The following is a 19,712-nucleotide window of genomic DNA, read 5'->3' on the forward strand; positions in this document are numbered from 1 at the left end:
TTCATGTGCTTTAAAGGCGATTCGTATCTACCTCCTGAAATCTGTTTCCTGCAATTCTGCCTTGATTTCAAATCCTCTTCTTTGCCTTCCCTCAATATATTTGTGGACGAGAGTTATCATTTATAACTCTGCAGGTTTGTGAATTGCAGTGCCCTGAAGCTCCATTTTACAACTCGCTTTTTTGAGAGCTGGCCGCAAAAGTGCAAGATGCCTTCAGGCCCTGTTCTGGTTCCGTGGGGGGAGGATGAGCCTGTGGTTAATTCTTCTTCCTGATGGAAAAATAGAGTGACCTGTGCCTGTCCCAACACCAAGAGCTAGTCTCTCACTGGTTCCCCGTGTACCCGTTCATCCTCAGGAGAAATTGCAACCTGTACGGAACAGGAGGTTAAAGGTGCTGATGCTCCAAGTAGGGAGATTGTTAGTAAAGCGGCTGGAATGGCGAACCCAGGCACAAGGAGAAGAGAAATGAGGTGCGTTTTAGAAACCTTTCCCCATCACATGGTGTACCATCTTTTTGTTTTCTCATGCATGTTTTCGATGTAGGAATATGCCCTTGAACCTGGAGATTAGGGACCCATGCGATGGGTACCACGCAGTATTACTTTAATGGGTCTGCGTTTGCTCACCCAACCTCACCAAACCTCTCAGCCCCAAGAGTGTCCACCCTTATGTCTCATCCAGCTGTGGGTCTAGATATGGTCAATCCAGGTTGCATCCCAGCCCCTGAACGCATTGTGTAAGAATTTCTCTCTCTTTCACTGTCTTTGTTTCATGGGTTTGTAAAAGTAATTTATTTTTATAATGGGGTTTAGCTGCTTTTCACTGCTGTGTTTATGCCGCTTTACACCCACTTGACACACTAACAGTGAGATATCAATACATAGGTTTTAAGATTATTACTAGTCAGATATATTCTTGTGCAGTGAATAGGGCGTGTTGAATCCAGTTCTCTGAGCAAGGAGTAGGTCTTGTCTATTACATATTGGGTTTCTGGAACGGTATCTGAGCTAATTTGAAACCCTTGTTTTATGTATCACCCCACCTCACCTTTCCCGTTAAGCAGCCATAGTGTGTTTTCTGCATGTGTGACTCTGTTCTGTTTTGTAATTCAGTTCAAGTGTAACGGTTTTTACATTCCCTCTATAAGTGATACCTTATGAGAAGTGTCCTTTTCTGTGTGACTTATTTCACTTAGAATCGTCGTACCTAAATCCACTCATCATGCTGCTACTAGCCTTATGACATTGATTTCATGGCTGAGTGATATTCCATTGTACATAAGGACCACAACTTCTTTATCCATTTTTCTCTTTCCTGGGATATTGAAGGTGGAATGAAGTGGAGGTCCTTGTCAACAGAGCAGCCCTAAACTTTGGGGTGCTTGTGTCTTGCTGATTTTTCATTTTCCCAATTTATACCCCCATGAGTGGAAGTGCCCTATGCTCTCTAAGCTGTGTTTTTTAGATGTTTCAGGACACACCGTACACTTCTCCAGAGTGGCTGTTGGCAATTTACATCCCGCCCATCAGTGTAGCAAGGCTCCCATTTCTCCATGGCCTGTCCTGAATTTCTGGTTTTGAGACTTTTTTCAGCATGGCCCTTTTGACCGATGGGTAGCGAGTCTTCTTTGTAGCCCTGATTTGCCTTTCCAGGTTGCTTGGTTGGCCAAAAAGGGCGTATGCGTTTTTTCCTGAATATATTCAGGAAAAAACGCATACGCCCTTTTTGGCCAAGGGCATCATTGTCAACGTTTTGCCGCTTTTCATGTGCTTTAAAGGCGATTCGAATCTACCTCCTGAAATCTGTTTCCTGCAATTCTGCCTTGCTTTCAAATCCTCTTCTTTGCCTTCCCTCAATATATTTGTGGACGAGAGTTATCATTTATAACTCTGCAGGTTTGTGAATTGCAGTGCCCTGAAGCTCCATTTTACAACTCGCTTTTTTGGGAGCTGGCCGCAAAAGCACTGGATGGCGTCAGGCCCTGTTCTTGTTCCGCGGGGGGAGGATGAGCCTGTGGTTAATTCTTCTTCCTGATGGAAAAATAGAGTGACCTGTGCCTGTCCCAACACCAAGAGCTAGTCTCTCACTGGTTCCCCGTCTACCCGTTCATCCTCAGGACAAATTGCAACCTGTACGGAACAGGAAGTTAAATGTGCTGATGCTCCAAGTAGGGAGATTGTTAGTAAAGCGGCTGGAATGGCGAACCCGGGCACAAGGAGAAGAGAAATGAGGTGCGTTTTAGAAACCTTTCCCCATCACATGGTGTACCATCTTTTTGTTTTCTCATGCATGTTTTCGATGTAGGAATATGCCCTTGAAACTGGAGATTTGGGACCCATGCGATGGGTACCACGCAGTATTACTTTAAACGGTCTGCGTTTGCTCACCCAACCTCACCAAACCTCTCAGCCCCAAGAGTGTCCACCCTTATGTCTGATCCAGCTGTGGGTCTAGATATGGTCAATCCAGGTTGCATCCCAGCCCCTGAACGCATTGTGTAAGAATTTCTCTCTCTTTCACTGTCTTTGTTTCATGGGTTTTTCGAAGTAATTTATTTTTATAATGCGGTTTAGCTGCTTTTCACTGCTGTGTTTATGCCGCTTTACACCCACTTGACACACTAACAGTGAGATATCAATACATAGGTTTTAAGATTATTACTAGTCAGATATATTCTTGTGCAGTGAATAGGGCGTGTTGAATCCAGTTCTCTGAGCAAGGAGTAGGTCTTGTCTATTACATATTGGGTTTATGGAACGGTATCTGAGCTAATTTGAAACCCTTGTTTTATGTATCACCCCACCTCACCTTTCCCGTTAAGCAGCCATAGTGTGTTTTCTGCATGTGTGACTCTGTTCTGTTTTGTAATTCAGTTCAAGTGTAACGGTTTTTACATTCCCTCTATAAGTGATACCTTATGAGAAGTGTCCTTTTCTGTGTGACTTATTTCACTTAGAATCGTCGTACCTAAATCCACTCATCATGCTGCTACTAGCCTTACGACATTGATTTCATGGCTGAGTGATATTCCATTGTACATAAGGACCACATCTTCTTTATCCATTTTTCTCTTTCCTGGGATATTGAAGGTGGAATGAAGTGGAGGTCCTTGTCAACAGAGCAGCCCTAAACTTTGGGGTGCTTGTGTCTTGCTGATTTTTCATTTTCCCAATTTATAACCCCATGAGTGGAAGTGCCCTATGCTCTCTAAGCTGTGTTTTTTAGATGTTTCAGGACACACCGTACACTTCTCCAGAGTGGCTGTTGGCAACTTACATCCCGCCCATCAGTGTAGCAAGGCTCCCATTTCTCCATGGCCTGTCCTGCATTTCTGGTTTTGACACGTTTTTCCACATGGCCCTTTTGACCGATGGGTAGCGAGTCTTCTTTGTAGCCCTGATTTGCCTTTCCAGGTTGCTTGGTTGGCCAAAAAGGGAGTATGCGTTTTTTCCTGAATATATTCAGGAAAAAACGCATACGCCCTTTTTGGCCAAAGGCATCATTGTCAACGTTTTGCCGCTTTTCATGTGCTTTAAAGGCGATTCGAATCTACCTCCTGAAATCTGTTTCCTGCAATTCTGCCTTGATTTCAAATCCTCTTCTTTGCCTTCCCTCAATATATTTGTGGACGAGAGTTATAATTTATAACTTTGCAGGTTTGTGAATTGCAGTGCCCTGAAGCTCCATTTTACAACTCGCTTTTTTGGGAGCTGGCCGCAAAAGCACTGGATGGCTTCAGGCCCTGTTCTGGTTCCGGGGGGGGAGGATGAGCCTGTGGTTAATTCTTCTTCCTGATGGGAAAATAGAGTGACCTGTGCCTGTCCCAACACCAAGAGCTAGTCTCTCACTGGTTCCCCGTCTACCCGTTCATCCTCAGGACAAATTGCAACCTGTACGGAACAGGAAGTTAAATGTGCTGATGCTCCAAGTAGGGAGATTGTTAGTAAAGCGGCTGGAATGGTGAACCCGGGCACAAGGAGAAGAGAAATGAGGTGCGTTTTAGAAACCTTTCCCCATCACATGGTGTACCATCTTTTTGTTTTCTCATGCATGTTTTCGATGTAGGAATATGCCCTTGAAACTGGAGATTTGGGACCCATGCGATGGGTACCACGCAGTATTACTTTAAACGGTCTGCGTTTGCTCACCCAACCTCACCAAACCTCTCAGCCCCAAGAGTGTCCACCCTTATGTCTGATCCAGCTGTGGGTCTAGATATGGTCAATCCAGGTTGCATCCCAGCCCCTGAACGCATTGTGTAAGAATTTCTCTCTCTTTCACTGTCTTTGTTTCATGGGTTTTTCGAAGTAATTTATTTTTATAATGCGGTTTAGCTGCTTTTCACTGCTGTGTTTATGCCGCTTTACACCCACTTGACACACTAACAGTGAGATATCAATACATAGGTTTTAAGATTATTACTAGTCAGATATATTCTTGTGCAGTGAATAGGGCGTGTTGAATCCAGTTCTCTGAGCAAGGAGTAGGTCTTGTCTATTACATATTGGGTTTATGGAACGGTATCTGAGCTAATTTGAAACCCTTGTTTTATGTATCACCCCACCTCACCTTTCCCGTTAAGCAGCCATAGTGTGTTTTCTGCATGTGTGACTCTGTTCTGTTTTGTAATTCAGTTCAAGTGTAACGGTTTTTACATTCCCTCTATAAGTGATACCTTATGAGAAGTGTCCTTTTCTGTGTGACTTATTTCACTTAGAATCGTCGTACCTAAATCCACTCATCATGCTGCTACTAGCCTTACGACATTGATTTCATGGCTGAGTGATATTCCATTGTACATAAGGACCACATCTTCTTTATCCATTTTTCTCTTTCCTGGGATATTGAAGGTGGAATGAAGTGGAGGTCCTTGTCAACAGAGCAGCCCTAAACTTTGGGGTGCTTGTGTCTTGCTGATTTTTCATTTTCCCAATTTATACCCCCATGAGTGGAAGTGCCCTATGCTCTCTAAGCTGTGTTTTTTAGATGTTTCAGGACACACCGTACACTTCTCCAGAGTGGCTGTTGGCAACTTACATCCCGCCCATCAGTGTAGCAAGGCTCCCATTTCTCCATGGCCTGTCCTGCATTTCTGGTTTTGACACGTTTTTCCACATGGCCCTTTTGACCGATGGGTAGCGAGTCTTCTTTGTAGCCCTGATTTGCCTTTCCAGGTTGCTTGGTTGGCCAAAAAGGGCGTATGCGTTTTTTCCTGAATATATTCAGGAAAAAACGCATACGCCCTTTTTGGCCAAGGGCATCATTGTCAACGTTTTGCCGCTTTTCATGTGCTTTAAAGGCGATTCGAATCTACCTCCTGAAATCTGTTTCCTGCAATTCTGCCTTGATTTCAAATCCTCTTCTTTGCCTTCCCTCAATATATTTGTGGACGAGAGTTATCATTTATAACTCTGCAGGTTTGTGAATTGCAGTGCCCTGAAGCTCCATTTTACAACTCGCTTTTTTGGGAGCTGGCCAAAAAAGCGCAGGATGGCTTCAGGCCCTGTTCTGGTTCCGGGGGGGAGGATGAGCCTGTGGTTAATTCTTCTTCCTGATGGGAAAATATAGTGACCTGTGCCTGTCCCAACACCAAGAGCTAGTCTCTCACTGGTTCCCCGTGTACCCGTTCATCCTCAGGACAAATTGCAACCTGTACGGAACAGGAGGTTAAAGGTGCTGATGCTCCAAGTAGGGAGATTGTTAGTAAAGCGGCTGGAATGGCGAACCCGGGCACAAGGAGAAGAGAAATGCGGTACGTTTTAGAAACCTTTCCCCATCACATGGTGTACCATCTTTTTGGATTCTCATGCATGTTTTCGATGTAGGAAGATGCCCTTGAACCTGGAGATTTGGGACCCATGCGATGGGTACCAGTCAGGATTACTTTAAAGGGTCTGCGTTTGCTCACCCAACCTCACCAAACCTCTCAGCCCCAAGAGTGTCCACCCTTATGTCTGATCCAGCTGTGGGTCTAGATATGGTCAATCCAGGTTGCATCACAGCCCCTGAACGCATTGTGTAAGAATTTCTCTCTCTTTCACTGTCTTTGTTTCATGGGTTTTTCGAAGTAATTTATTTTTATAATGTGGTTTAGCTGCTTTTCACTGCTGTGTTTATGCCGCTTTACACCCACTTGACACACTAACAGAGAGATATCAATACATAGGTTTTAAGATTATTACTAGTCAGATATATTCTTGTGCGGTGAATAGGGCGTGTTGAGTCCAGTTCTCTGAGCAAGGAGTAGGTCTTGTCTATTACATATTGGGTTTCTGGAACGGTATCTGAGCTAATTTGAAACCCTTGTTTTATGTATCACCCCACCTCACCTTTCCCGTTAAGCAGCCATAGTGTGTTTTCTGCATGTGTGACTCTGTTCTGTTTTGTAATTCAGTTCAAGTGTAACGGTTTTTACATTCCCTCTATAAGTGATACCTTACGAGAAGTGTCCTTTTCTGTGTGACTTATTTCACTTAGAATCGTCGTACCTAAATCCACTCATCATGCTGCTACTAGCCTTATGACATTGATTTCATGGCTGAGTGATATTCCATTGTACATAAGGACCACAACTTCTTTATCCATTTTTCTCTTTCCTGGGATATTGAAGGTGGAATGAAGTGGAGGTCCTTGTCAACAGAGCAGCCCTAAACTTTGGGGTGCTTGTGTCTTGCTGATTTTTCATTTTCCCAATTTATACCCCCATGAGTGGAAGTGCCCTATGCTCTCTAAGCTGTGTTTTTTAGATGTTTCAGGACACACCGTACACTTCTCCAGAGTGGCTGTTGGCAATTTACATCCCGCCCATCAGTGTAGCAAGGCTCCCATTTCTCCATGGCCTGTCCTGCATTTCTGGTTTTGACACGTTTTTCAGCATGGCCCTTTTGACCGAAGGGTAGCGAGTCTTCTTTGTAGCGCTGATTTGCCTTTCCAGGTTGCTTGTTTGGCCAGAAAGGGCCTATGCGTTTTTTCCTGAATATATTCAGGAAAAAACGCATACGCTCTTTTTGTCCAAGGGCATCATTGTCAACGTTTTGCCGCTTTTCATGTGCTTTAAAGGCGATTCGAATCTACCTCCTGAAATCTGTTTCCTGCAATTCTGCCTTGATTTCAAATCCTCTTCTTTGCCTTCCCTCAATATATTTGTGGACGAGAGTTATCATTTATAACTCTACAGGTTTGTGAATTGCAGTGCCCTGAAGCTCCATTTTACAACTCGCTTTTTTGAGAGCTGGCCGCAAAAGTGCAAGATGCCTTCAGGCCCTGTTCTGGTTCCGTGGGGGGAGGATGAGCCTGTGGTTAATTCTTCTTCCTGATGGAAAAATAGAGTGACCTGTGCCTGTCCCAACACCAAGAGCTAGTCTCTCACTGGTTCCCCGTGTACCCGTTCATCCTCAGGAGAAATTGCAACCTGTACGGAACAGGAGGTTAAAGGTGCTGATGCTCCAAGTAGGGAGATTGTTAGTAAAGCGGCTGGAATGGCGAACCCAGGCACAAGGAGAAGAGAAATGAGGTGAGTTTTAGAAACCTTTCCCCATCACATGGTGTACCATCTTTTTGTTTTCTCATGCATGTTTTCGATGTAGGAATATGCCCTTGAAACTGGAGATTTGGGACCCATGCGATGGGTACCACGCAGTATTACTTTAAACGGTCTGCGTTTGCTCACCCAACCTCACAAAACCTCTCAGACCCAAGAGTGTCCACCCTTATGTCTGATCCAGCTGTGGGTCTAGATATGGTCAATCCAGGTTGCATCACAGCCCCTGAACGCATTGTGTAAGAATTTCTCTCTCTTTCACTGTCTTTGTTTCATGGGTTTTTCGAAGTAATTTATTTTTATAATGGGGTTTAGCTGCTTTTCACTGCTGTGTTTATGCCGCTTTACACCCACTTGACACACTAACAGAGAGATATCAATACATAGGTTTTAAGATTATTACTAGTCAGATATATTCTTGTGCGGTGAATAGGGCGTGTTGAGTCCAGTTCTCTGAGCAAGGAGTAGGTCTTGTCTATTACATATTGGGTTTATGGAACGGTATCTGAGCTAATTTGAAACCCTTGTTTTATGTATCACCCCACCTCACCTTTCCCGTTAAGCAGCCATACTGTGTTTTCTGCATGTGTGACTCTGTTCTGTTTTGTAATTCAGTTCAAGTGTAACGGTTTTTACATTCCCTCTATAAGTGATACCTTATGAGAAGTGTCCTTTTCTGTGTGACTTATTTCAATTAGAATCGTCGTACCTAAATCCACTCATCATGCTGCTACTAGCCTTATGACATTGATTTCATGGCTGAGTGATATTCCATTGTACATAAGGACCACAACTTCTTTATCCATTTTTCTCTTTCCTGGGATATTGAAGGTGGAATGAAGTGGAGGTCCTTGTCAACAGAGCAGCCCTAAACTTTGGGGTGCTTGTGTCTTGCTGATTTTTCATTTTCCCAATTTATACCCCCATGAGTGGAAGTGCCCTATGCTCTCTAAGCTGTGTTTTTTAGATGTTTCAGGACACACCGTACACTTCTCCAGAGTGGCTGTTGGCAATTTACATCCCGCCCATCAGTGTAGCAAGGCTCCCATTTCTCCATGGCCTGTCCTGCATTTCTGGTTTTGACACGTTTTTCAGCATGGCCCTTTTGACCGAAGGGTAGCGAGTCTTCTTTGTAGCGCTGATTTGCCTTTCCAGGTTGCTTGGTGGGCCAAAAAGGGCGTATGCGTTTTTTCCTGAATATATTCAGGAAAAAACGCATACGCCCTTTTTGGCCAAGGGCATCATTGTCAACGTTTTGCCGCTTTTCATGTGCTTTAAAGGCGATTCGTATCTACCTCCTGAAATCTGTTTCCTGCAATTCTGCCTTGATTTCAAATCCTCTTCTTTGCCTTCCCTCAATATATTTGTGGACGAGAGTTATCATTTATAACTCTGCAGGTTTGTGAATTGCAGTGCCCTGAAGCTCCATTTTACAACTCGCTTTTTTGAGAGCTGGCCGCAAAAGTGCAAGATGCCTTCAGGCCCTGTTCTGGTTCCGTGGGGGGAGGATGAGCCTGTGGTTAATTCTTCTTCCTGATGGAAAAATAGAGTGACCTGTGCCTGTCCCAACACCAAGAGCTAGTCTCTCACTGGTTCCCCGTGTACCCGTTCATCCTCAGGAGAAATTGCAACCTGTACGGAACAGGAGGTTAAAGGTGCTGATGCTCCAAGTAGGGAGATTGTTAGTAAAGCGGCTGGAATGGCGAACCCAGGCACAAGGAGAAGAGAAATGAGGTGCGTTTTAGAAACCTTTCCCCATCACATGGTGTACCATCTTTTTGTTTTCTCATGCATGTTTTCGATGTAGGAATATGCCCTTGAACCTGGAGATTAGGGACCCATGCGATGGGTACCACGCAGTATTACTTTAATGGGTCTGCGTTTGCTCACCCAACCTCACCAAACCTCTCAGCCCCAAGAGTGTCCACCCTTATGTCTCATCCAGCTGTGGGTCTAGATATGGTCAATCCAGGTTGCATCCCAGCCCCTGAACGCATTGTGTAAGAATTTCTCTCTCTTTCACTGTCTTTGTTTCATGGGTTTTTCGAAGTAATTTATTTTTATAATGGGGTTTAGCTGCTTTTCACTGCTGTGTTTATGCCGCTTTACACCCACTTGACACACTAACAGTGAGATATCAATACATAGGTTTTAAGATTATTACTAGTCAGATATATTCTTGTGCAGTGAATAGGGCGTGTTGAATCCAGTTCTCTGAGCAAGGAGTAGGTCTTGTCTATTACATATTGGGTTTCTGGAACGGTATCTGAGCTAATTTGAAACCCTTGTTTTATGTATCACCCCACCTCACCTTTCCCGTTAAGCAGCCATAGTGTGTTTTCTGCATGTGTGACTCTGTTCTGTTTTGTAATTCAGTTCAAGTGTAACGGTTTTTACATTCCCTCTATAAGTGATACCTTATGAGAAGTGTCCTTTTCTGTGTGACTTATTTCACTTAGAATCGTCGTACCTAAATCCACTCATCATGCTGCTACTAGCCTTATGACATTGATTTCATGGCTGAGTGATATTCCATTGTACATAAGGACCACAACTTCTTTATCCATTTTTCTCTTTCCTGGGATATTGAAGGTGGAATGAAGTGGAGGTCCTTGTCAACAGAGCAGCCCTAAACTTTGGGGTGCTTGTGTCTTGCTGATTTTTCATTTTCCCAATTTATACCCCCATGAGTGGAAGTGCCCTATGCTCTCTAAGCTGTGTTTTTTAGATGTTTCAGGACACACCGTACACTTCTCCAGAGTGGCTGTTGGCAATTTACACCCCGCCCATCAGTGTAGCAAGGCTCCCATTTCTCCATGGCCTGTCCTGCATTTCTGGTTTTGACACGTTTTTCCAAATGGCCCTTTTGACCGATGGGTAGCGAGTCTTCTTTGTAGCCCTGATTTGCCTTTCAGGGTTGCCTGGTTGGCCAAAAAGGGCGTATGCGTTTTTTCCTGAATATATTCAGGAAAAAACGCATACGCCCTTTTTGGCCAAGGGCATCATTGTCAACGTTTTGCCGCTTTTCATGTGCTTTAAAGGCGATTCGAATCTACCTCCGAAATCTGTTTCCTGCAATTCTGCCTTGATTTCAAATCCTCTTCTTTGCCTTCCCTCAATATATTTGTGGACGAGAGTCATCATTTATACCTTTGCAGGTTTGTGAATTGCAGTGCCCTGAAGCTCCATTTTACAACTCGCTTTTTTGGGAGCTGGCCGCAAAAGCACTGGATGGCTTCATGCCCTGTTCTGGTTCCGGGTGGGAGGATGAGCCTGTGGTTAATTCTTCTTCCTGATGGGAAAATAGAGTGACCTGTGCCTGTCCCAACACCAAGAGCTACTCTCTCACTGGTTCCCCGTCTTCCCGTTCATCCTCAGGACAAATTGCAACCTGTACGGAACAGGAGGTTAGAGGTGCTGATGCTCCAAGTAGGGAGATTGCTAGTGAAGCGGCTGGAATGGCGAACCCGGGCACAAGGAGATGAGAAATGAGGTGCGTTTTAGAAATCTTTCCCCATCACACGGTGTACCATCTTCTGGGATTCTCATGCATGTTTTCGATGTAGGAAGATGCCCTTGAACCTGGAGATTTGGGTCCCATGGGATGGGTACCACGCAGTATTACTTTAAAGGGTCTGCGTTTGCTCACCCAACCTCACCAAACCTCTCAGCCCCAAGAGTGTCCACCCTTATGTCTCTTCCAGCTGTGGGTCTAGATATGGTCAATCCAGGTTGCATCACAGCCCCTGAACGCATTGTGTAAGAATTTCTCTCTCTTTCACTGTCTTTGTTTCATGGGTTTTTCGAAGTAATTTATTTTTATAATGCGGTTTAGCTGCTTTTCACTGCTGTGTTTATGCCGCTTTACACCCACTTGACACACTAACAGAGAGATATCAATACATAGGTTTTAAGATTATTACTAGTCATATATATTCTTGTGCGGTGAATAGGGCGTGTTGAGTCCAGTTCTCTGAGCAAGGAGTAGGTCTTGTCTATTACATATTGGGTTTATGGAACGGTATCTGAGCTAATTTGAAACCCTTGTTTTATGTATCACCCCACCTCACCTTTCCCGTTAAGCAGCCATAGTGTGTTTTCTGCATGTGTGACTCTGTTCTGTTTTGTAATTCAGTTCAAGTGTAACGCTTTTTACATTCCCTCCTTAAGTGATACCTTATGAGAAGTGTCCTTTTCTGTGTGACTTATTTCACTTAGTATCGTCGTACCTAAATCCACTCATCATGCTGCTACTAGCCTTATGACATTGATTTCATGGCTGAGTGATATTCCATTGTACATAAGGACCACAACTTCTTTATCCATTTTTCTCTTTCCTGGGATATTGAAGGTGGAATGAAGTGGAGATCATTGTCAAGAGAGTAGCCCTAAACTTTGGGGTGCTTGTGTCTTGCTGATTTTTCATTTTCCCAATTTATACCCCCATGAGTGGAAGTGCCCTATGCTCTCTAAGCTGTGTTTTTTAGATGTTTCAGGACACACCGTACACTTCTCCAGAGTGGCTGTTGGCAATTTACACCCCGCCCATCAGTGTAGCAAGGCTCCCATTTCTCCATGGCCTGTCCTGCATTTCTGGTTTTGACACGTTTTTCCACATGGCCCTTTTGACCGATGGGTAGCGAGTCTTCTTTATAGCTCTGATTTGCCTTTCCAGGTTGCTTGGTTGGCCAAAAAGGGCGTATGCGTTTTTTCCTGAATATATTCAGGAAAAAACGCATACGCCCTTTTTGGCCAAGGGCATCATTGTCAACGTTTTGCCGCTTTTCATGTGCTTTAAAGGCGATTCGAATCTACCTCCTGAAATCTGTTTCCTGCAATTCTGCCTTGATTTCAAATCCTCTTCTTTGCCTTCCCTCAATATATTTGTGGACGAGAGTTATCATTTATAACTCTGCAGGTTTGTGAATTGCAGTGCCCTGAAGCTCCATTTTACAACTCGCTTTTTTGGGAGCTGGCCACAAAAGCGCAGAATGGCTTCAGGCCCTGTTCTGGTTCCGGGGGGGAGGATGAGCCTGTGGTTAATTCTTCTTCCTGATGGGAAAATAGAGTGACCTGTGCCTGTCCCAACACCAAGAGCTACTCTCTCACTGGTTCCCCGTCTTCCCGTTCATCCTCAGGACAAATTGCAACCTGTACGGAACAGGAGGTTAAAGGTGCTGATGCTCCAAGTAGGGAGATTGCTAGTGAAGCGGCTGGAATGGCGAACCCGGGCACAAGGAGATGAGAAATGAGGTGCGTTTTAGAAATCTTTCCCCATCACACGGTGTACCACCTTCTGGGATTCTCATGCATGTTTTCGATGTAGGAAGATGCCCTTGAACCTGGAGATTTGGGTCCCATGGGATGGGTACCACGCAGTATTACTTTAAAGGGTCTGCGTTTTCTCACCCAACCTCACCAAACCTCTCAGCCCCAAGAGTGTCCACCCTTATGTCTCATCCAGCTGTGGGTCTAGATATGGTCAATCCAGGTTGCATCCCAGCCCCTGAACGCATTGTGTAAGAATTTCTCTCTCTTTCACTGTCTTTGTTTCATGGGTTTTTCGAAGTAATTTATTTTTATAATGCGGTTTAGCTGCTTTTCACTGCTGTGTTTATGCCGCTTTACACCCACTTGACACACTAACAGAGAGATATCAATACATAGGTTTTAAGATTATTACTAGTCAGATATATTCTTGTGCGGTGAATAGGGCGTGTTGAGTCCAGTTCTCTGAGCAAGGAGTAGGTCTTGTCTATTACATATTGGGTTTATGGAACGGTATCTGAGCTAATTTGAAACCCTTGTTTTATGTATCACCCCACCTCACCTTTCCCGTTAAGCAGCCATAGTGTGTTTTCTGCATGTGTGACTCTGTTCTGTTTTGTAATTCAGTTCAAGTGTAACGCTTTTTACATTCCCTCCTTAAGTGATACCTTATGAGAAGTGTCCTTTTCTGTGTGACTTATTTCACTTAGTATCGTCGTACCTAAATCCACTCATCATGCTGCTACTAGCCTTATGACATTGATTTCATGGCTGAGTGATATTCCATTGTACATAAGGACCACAACTTCTTTATCCATTTTTCTCTTTCCTGGGATATTGAAGGTGGAATGAAGTGGAGGTCATTGTCAAGAGAGTAGCCCTAAACTTTGGGGTGCTTGTGTCTTGCTGATTTTTCATTTTCCCAATTTATACCCCCATGAGTGGAAGTGCCCTATGCTCTCTAAGCTGTGTTTTTTAGATGTTTCAGGACACACCGTACACTTCTCCAGAGTGGCTGTTGGCAATTTACACCCCGCCCATCAGTGTAGCAAGGCTCCCATTTCTCCATGGCCTGTCCTGCATTTCTGGTTTTGACACGTTTTTCCACATGGCCCTTTTGACCGATGGGTAGCGAGTCTTCTTTATAGCCCTGATTTGCCTTTCCAGGTTGCTTGGTTGGCCAAAAAGGGCGTATGCGTTTTTTCCTGAATATATTCAGGAAAAAACGCATACGCCCTTTTTGGCCAAGGGCATCATTGTCAACGTTTTGCCGCTTTTCATGTGCTTTAAAGGCGATTCGAATCTACCTCCTGAAATCTGTTTCCTGCAATTCTGCCTTGATTTCAAATCCTCTTCTTTGCCTTCCCTCAATATATTTGTGGACGAGAGTTATCATTTATAACTCTGCAGGTTTGTGAATTGCAGTGCCCTGAAGCTCCATTTTACAACTCGCTTTTTTGGGAGCTGGCCACAAAAGCGCAGGATGGCTTCAGGCCCTGTTCTGGTTCCGGGGGGGAGGATGAGCCTGTGGTTAATTCTTCTTCCTGATGGGAAAATAGAGTGACCTGTGCCTGTCCCAACACCAAGAGCTAGTCTCTCACTGGTTCCCCGTGTACCCGTTCATCCTCAGGAGAAATTGCAACCTGTACGGAACAGGAGGTTAAAGGTGCTGATGCTCCAAGTAGGGAGATTGTAAGTAAAGCGGCTGGAATGGCGAACCCGGGCACAAGGAGAAGAGAAATGCGGTACGTTTTAGAAACCTTTCCCCATCACATGGTGTACCATCATTTTGGATTCTCATGCATGTTTTCGATGTAGGAATATGCCCTTGAACCTGGAGATTTGGGACCCATGCGATGGGTACCACGCAGGATTACTTTAAAGGGTCTGCGTTTTCTCACCCAACCTCACCAAACCTCTCAGCCCCAAGAGTGTCCACCCTTATGTCTCATCCAGCTGTGGGTCTAGATATGGTCAATCCAGGTTGCATCCCAGCCCCTGAACGCATTGTGTAAGAATTTCTCTCTCTTTCACTGTCTTTGTTTCATGGGTTTTTCGAAGTAATTTATTTTTATAATGGGGTTTAGCTGCTTTTCACTGCTGTGTTTATGCCGCTTTACACCCACTTGACACACTAACAGAGAGATATCAATACATAGGTTTTAAGATTATTACTAGTCAGATATATTCTTGTGCGGTGAATAGGGCGTGTTGAGTCCAGTTCTCTGAGCAAGGAGTAGGTCTTGTCTATTACATATTGGGTTTATGGAACGGTATCTGAGCTAATTTGAAACCCTTGTTTTATGTATCACCCCACCTCACCTTTCCCGTTAAGCAGCCATAGTGTGTTTTCTGCATGTGTGACTCTGTTCTGTTTTGTAATTCAGTTCAAGTGTAACGCTTTTTACATTCCCTCCTTAAGTGATACCTTATGAGAAGTGTCCTTTTCTGTGTGACTTATTTCACTTAGTATCGTCGTACCTAAATCCACTCATCATGCTGCTACTAGCCTTATGACATTGATTTCATGGCTGAGTGATATTCCATTGTACATAAGGACCACAACTTCTTTATCCATTTTTCTCTTTCCTGGGATATTGAAGGTGGAATGAAGTGGAGGTCCTTGTCAACAGAGCAGCCCTAAACTTTGGGGTGCTTGTGTCTTGCTGATTTTTCATTTTCCCAATTTATACCCCCATGAGTGGAAGTGCCCTATGCTCTCTAAGCTGTGTTTTTTAGATGTTTCAGGACACACCGTACACTTCTCCAGAGTGGCTGTTGGCAATTTACATCCCGCCCATCAGTGTAGCAAGGCTCCCATTTCTCCATGGCCTGTCCTGCATTTCTGGTTTTGACACGTTTTTCAGCATGGCCCTTTTGACCGAAGGGTAGCGAGTCTTCTTTGTAGCGCTGATTTGCCTTTCCAGGTTGCTTGGTGGGCCAAAAAGGGCGTATGCGTTTTTTCCTGAATATATTCAGGAAAAAACGCATACGCCCTTTTTGGCCAAGGGCATCATTGTCAACGTTTTGCCGCTTTTCATGTGCTTTAAAGGCGATTCGTATCTACCTCCTGAAATCTGTTTCCTGCAATTCTGCCTTGATTTCAAATCCTCTTCTTTGCCTTCCCTCAATATATTTGTGGACGAGAGTTATCATTTATAACTCTGCAGGTTTGTGAATTGCAGTGCCCTGAAGCTCCATTTTACAACTCGCTTTTTTGAGAGCTGGCCGCAAAAGTGCAAGATGCCTTCAGGCCCTGTTCTGGTTCCGTGGGGGGAGGATGAGCCTGTGGTTAATTCTTCTTCCTGATGGAAAAATAGAGTGACCTGTGCCTGTCCCAACACCAAGAGCTAGTCTCTCACTGGTTCCCCGTGTACCCGTTCATCCTCAGGAGAAATTGCAACCTGTACGGAACAGGAGGTTAAAGGTGCTGATGCTCCAAGTAGGGAGATTGTTAGTAAAGCGGCTGGAATGGCGAACCCAGGCACAAGGAGAAGAGAAATGAGGTGCGTTTTAGAAACCTTTCCCCATCACATGGTGTACCATCTTTTTGTTTTCTCATGCATGTTTTCGATGTAGGAATATGCCCTTGAACCTGGAGATTAGGGACCCATGCGATGGGTACCACGCAGTATTACTTTAATGGGTCTGCGTTTGCTCACCCAACCTCACCAAACCTCTCAGCCCCAAGAGTGTCCACCCTTATGTCTCATCCAGCTGTGGGTCTAGATATGGTCAATCCAGGTTGCATCCCAGCCCCTGAACGCATTGTGTAAGAATTTCTCTCTCTTTCACTGTCTTTGTTTCATGGGTTTGTAAAAGTAATTTATTTTTATAATGGGGTTTAGCTGCTTTTCACTGCTGTGTTTATGCCGCTTTACACCCACTTGACACACTAACAGTGAGATATCAATACATAGGTTTTAAGATTATTACTAGTCAGATATATTCTTGTGCAGTGAATAGGGCGTGTTGAATCCAGTTCTCTGAGCAAGGAGTAGGTCTTGTCTATTACATATTGGGTTTCTGGAACGGTATCTGAGCTAATTTGAAACCCTTGTTTTATGTATCACCCCACCTCACCTTTCCCGTTAAGCAGCCATAGTGTGTTTTCTGCATGTGTGACTCTGTTCTGTTTTGTAATTCAGTTCAAGTGTAACGGTTTTTACATTCCCTCTATAAGTGATACCTTATGAGAAGTGTCCTTTTCTGTGTGACTTATTTCACTTAGAATCGTCGTACCTAAATCCACTCATCATGCTGCTACTAGCCTTATGACATTGATTTCATGGCTGAGTGATATTCCATTGTACATAAGGACCACAACTTCTTTATCCATTTTTCTCTTTCCTGGGATATTGAAGGTGGAATGAAGTGGAGGTCCTTGTCAACAGAGCAGCCCTAAACTTTGGGGTGCTTGTGTCTTGCTGATTTTTCATTTTCCCAATTTATACCCCCATGAGTGGAAGTGCCCTATGCTCTCTAAGCTGTGTTTTTTAGATGTTTCAGGACACACCGTACACTTCTCCAGAGTGGCTGTTGGCAATTTACATCCCGCCCATCAGTGTAGCAAGGCTCCCATTTCTCCATGGCCTGTCCTGAATTTCTGGTTTTGAGACTTTTTTCAGCATGGCCCTTTTGACCGATGGGTAGCGAGTCTTCTTTGTAGCCCTGATTTGCCTTTCCAGGTTGCTTGGTTGGCCAAAAAGGGCGTATGCGTTTTTTCCTGAATATATTCAGGAAAAAACGCATACGCCCTTTTTGGCCAAGGGCATCATTGTCAACGTTTTGCCGCTTTTCATGTGCTTTAAAGGCGATTCGAATCTACCTCCTGAAATCTGTTTCCTGCAATTCTGCCTTGCTTTCAAATCCTCTTCTTTGCCTTCCCTCAATATATTTGTGGACGAGAGTTATCATTTATAACTCTGCAGGTTTGTGAATTGCAGTGCCCTGAAGCTCCATTTTACAACTCGCTTTTTTGGGAGCTGGCCGCAAAAGCACTGGATGGCGTCAGGCCCTGTTCTTGTTCCGCGGGGGGAGGATGAGCCTGTGGTTAATTCTTCTTCCTGATGGAAAAATAGAGTGACCTGTGCCTGTCCCAACACCAAGAGCTAGTCTCTCACTGGTTCCCCGTCTACCCGTTCATCCTCAGGACAAATTGCAACCTGTACGGAACAGGAAGTTAAATGTGCTGATGCTCCAAGTAGGGAGATTGTTAGTAAAGCGGCTGGAATGGCGAACCCGGGCACAAGGAGAAGAGAAATGAGGTGCGTTTTAGAAACCTTTCCCCATCACATGGTGTACCATCTTTTTGTTTTCTCATGCATGTTTTCGATGTAGGAATATGCCCTTGAAACTGGAGATTTGGGACCCATGCGATGGGTACCACGCAGTATTACTTTAAACGGTCTGCGTTTGCTCACCCAACCTCACCAAACCTCTCAGCCCCAAGAGTGTCCACCCTTATGTCTGATCCAGCTGTGGGTCTAGATATGGTCAATCCAGGTTGCATCCCAGCCCCTGAACGCATTGTGTAAGAATTTCTCTCTCTTTCACTGTCTTTGTTTCATGGGTTTTTCGAAGTAATTTATTTTTATAATGCGGTTTAGCTGCTTTTCACTGCTGTGTTTATGCCGCTTTACACCCACTTGACACACTAACAGTGAGATATCAATACATAGGTTTTAAGATTATTACTAGTCAGATATATTCTTGTGCAGTGAATAGGGCGTGTTGAATCCAGTTCTCTGAGCAAGGAGTAGGTCTTGTCTATTACATATTGGGTTTATGGAACGGTATCTGAGCTAATTTGAAACCCTTGTTTTATGTATCACCCCACCTCACCTTTCCCGTTAAGCAGCCATAGTGTGTTTTCTGCATGTGTGACTCTGTTCTGTTTTGTAATTCAGTTCAAGTGTAACGGTTTTTACATTCCCTCTATAAGTGATACCTTATGAGAAGTGTCCTTTTCTGTGTGACTTATTTCACTTAGAATCGTCGTACCTAAATCCACTCATCATGCTGCTACTAGCCTTACGACATTGATTTCATGGCTGAGTGATATTCCATTGTACATAAGGACCACATCTTCTTTATCCATTTTTCTCTTTCCTGGGATATTGAAGGTGGAATGAAGTGGAGGTCCTTGTCAACAGAGCAGCCCTAAACTTTGGGGTGCTTGTGTCTTGCTGATTTTTCATTTTCCCAATTTATAACCCCATGAGTGGAAGTGCCCTATGCTCTCTAAGCTGTGTTTTTTAGATGTTTCAGGACACACCGTACACTTCTCCAGAGTGGCTGTTGGCAACTTACATCCCGCCCATCAGTGTAGCAAGGCTCCCATTTCTCCATGGCCTGTCCTGCATTTCTGGTTTTGACACGTTTTTCCACATGGCCCTTTTGACCGATGGGTAGCGAGTCTTCTTTGTAGCCCTGATTTGCCTTTCCAGGTTGCTTGGTTGGCCAAAAAGGGAGTATGCGTTTTTTCCTGAATATATTCAGGAAAAAACGCATACGCCCTTTTTGGCCAAAGGCATCATTGTCAACGTTTTGCCGCTTTTCATGTGCTTTAAAGGCGATTCGAATCTACCTCCTGAAATCTGTTTCCTGCAATTCTGCCTTGATTTCAAATCCTCTTCTTTGCCTTCCCTCAATATATTTGTGGACGAGAGTTATAATTTATAACTTTGCAGGTTTGTGAATTGCAGTGCCCTGAAGCTCCATTTTACAACTCGCTTTTTTGGGAGCTGGCCGCAAAAGCACTGGATGGCTTCAGGCCCTGTTCTGGTTCCGGGGGGGGAGGATGAGCCTGTGGTTAATTCTTCTTCCTGATGGGAAAATAGAGTGACCTGTGCCTGTCCCAACACCAAGAGCTAGTCTCTCACTGGTTCCCCGTCTACCCGTT

The sequence above is a fragment of the Balaenoptera ricei genome, chromosome 3 (assembly GCF_028023285.1).
Source record: "Balaenoptera ricei isolate mBalRic1 chromosome 3, mBalRic1.hap2, whole genome shotgun sequence".
NCBI classification, from domain to species: domain Eukaryota; kingdom Metazoa; phylum Chordata; class Mammalia; order Artiodactyla; family Balaenopteridae; genus Balaenoptera; species Balaenoptera ricei.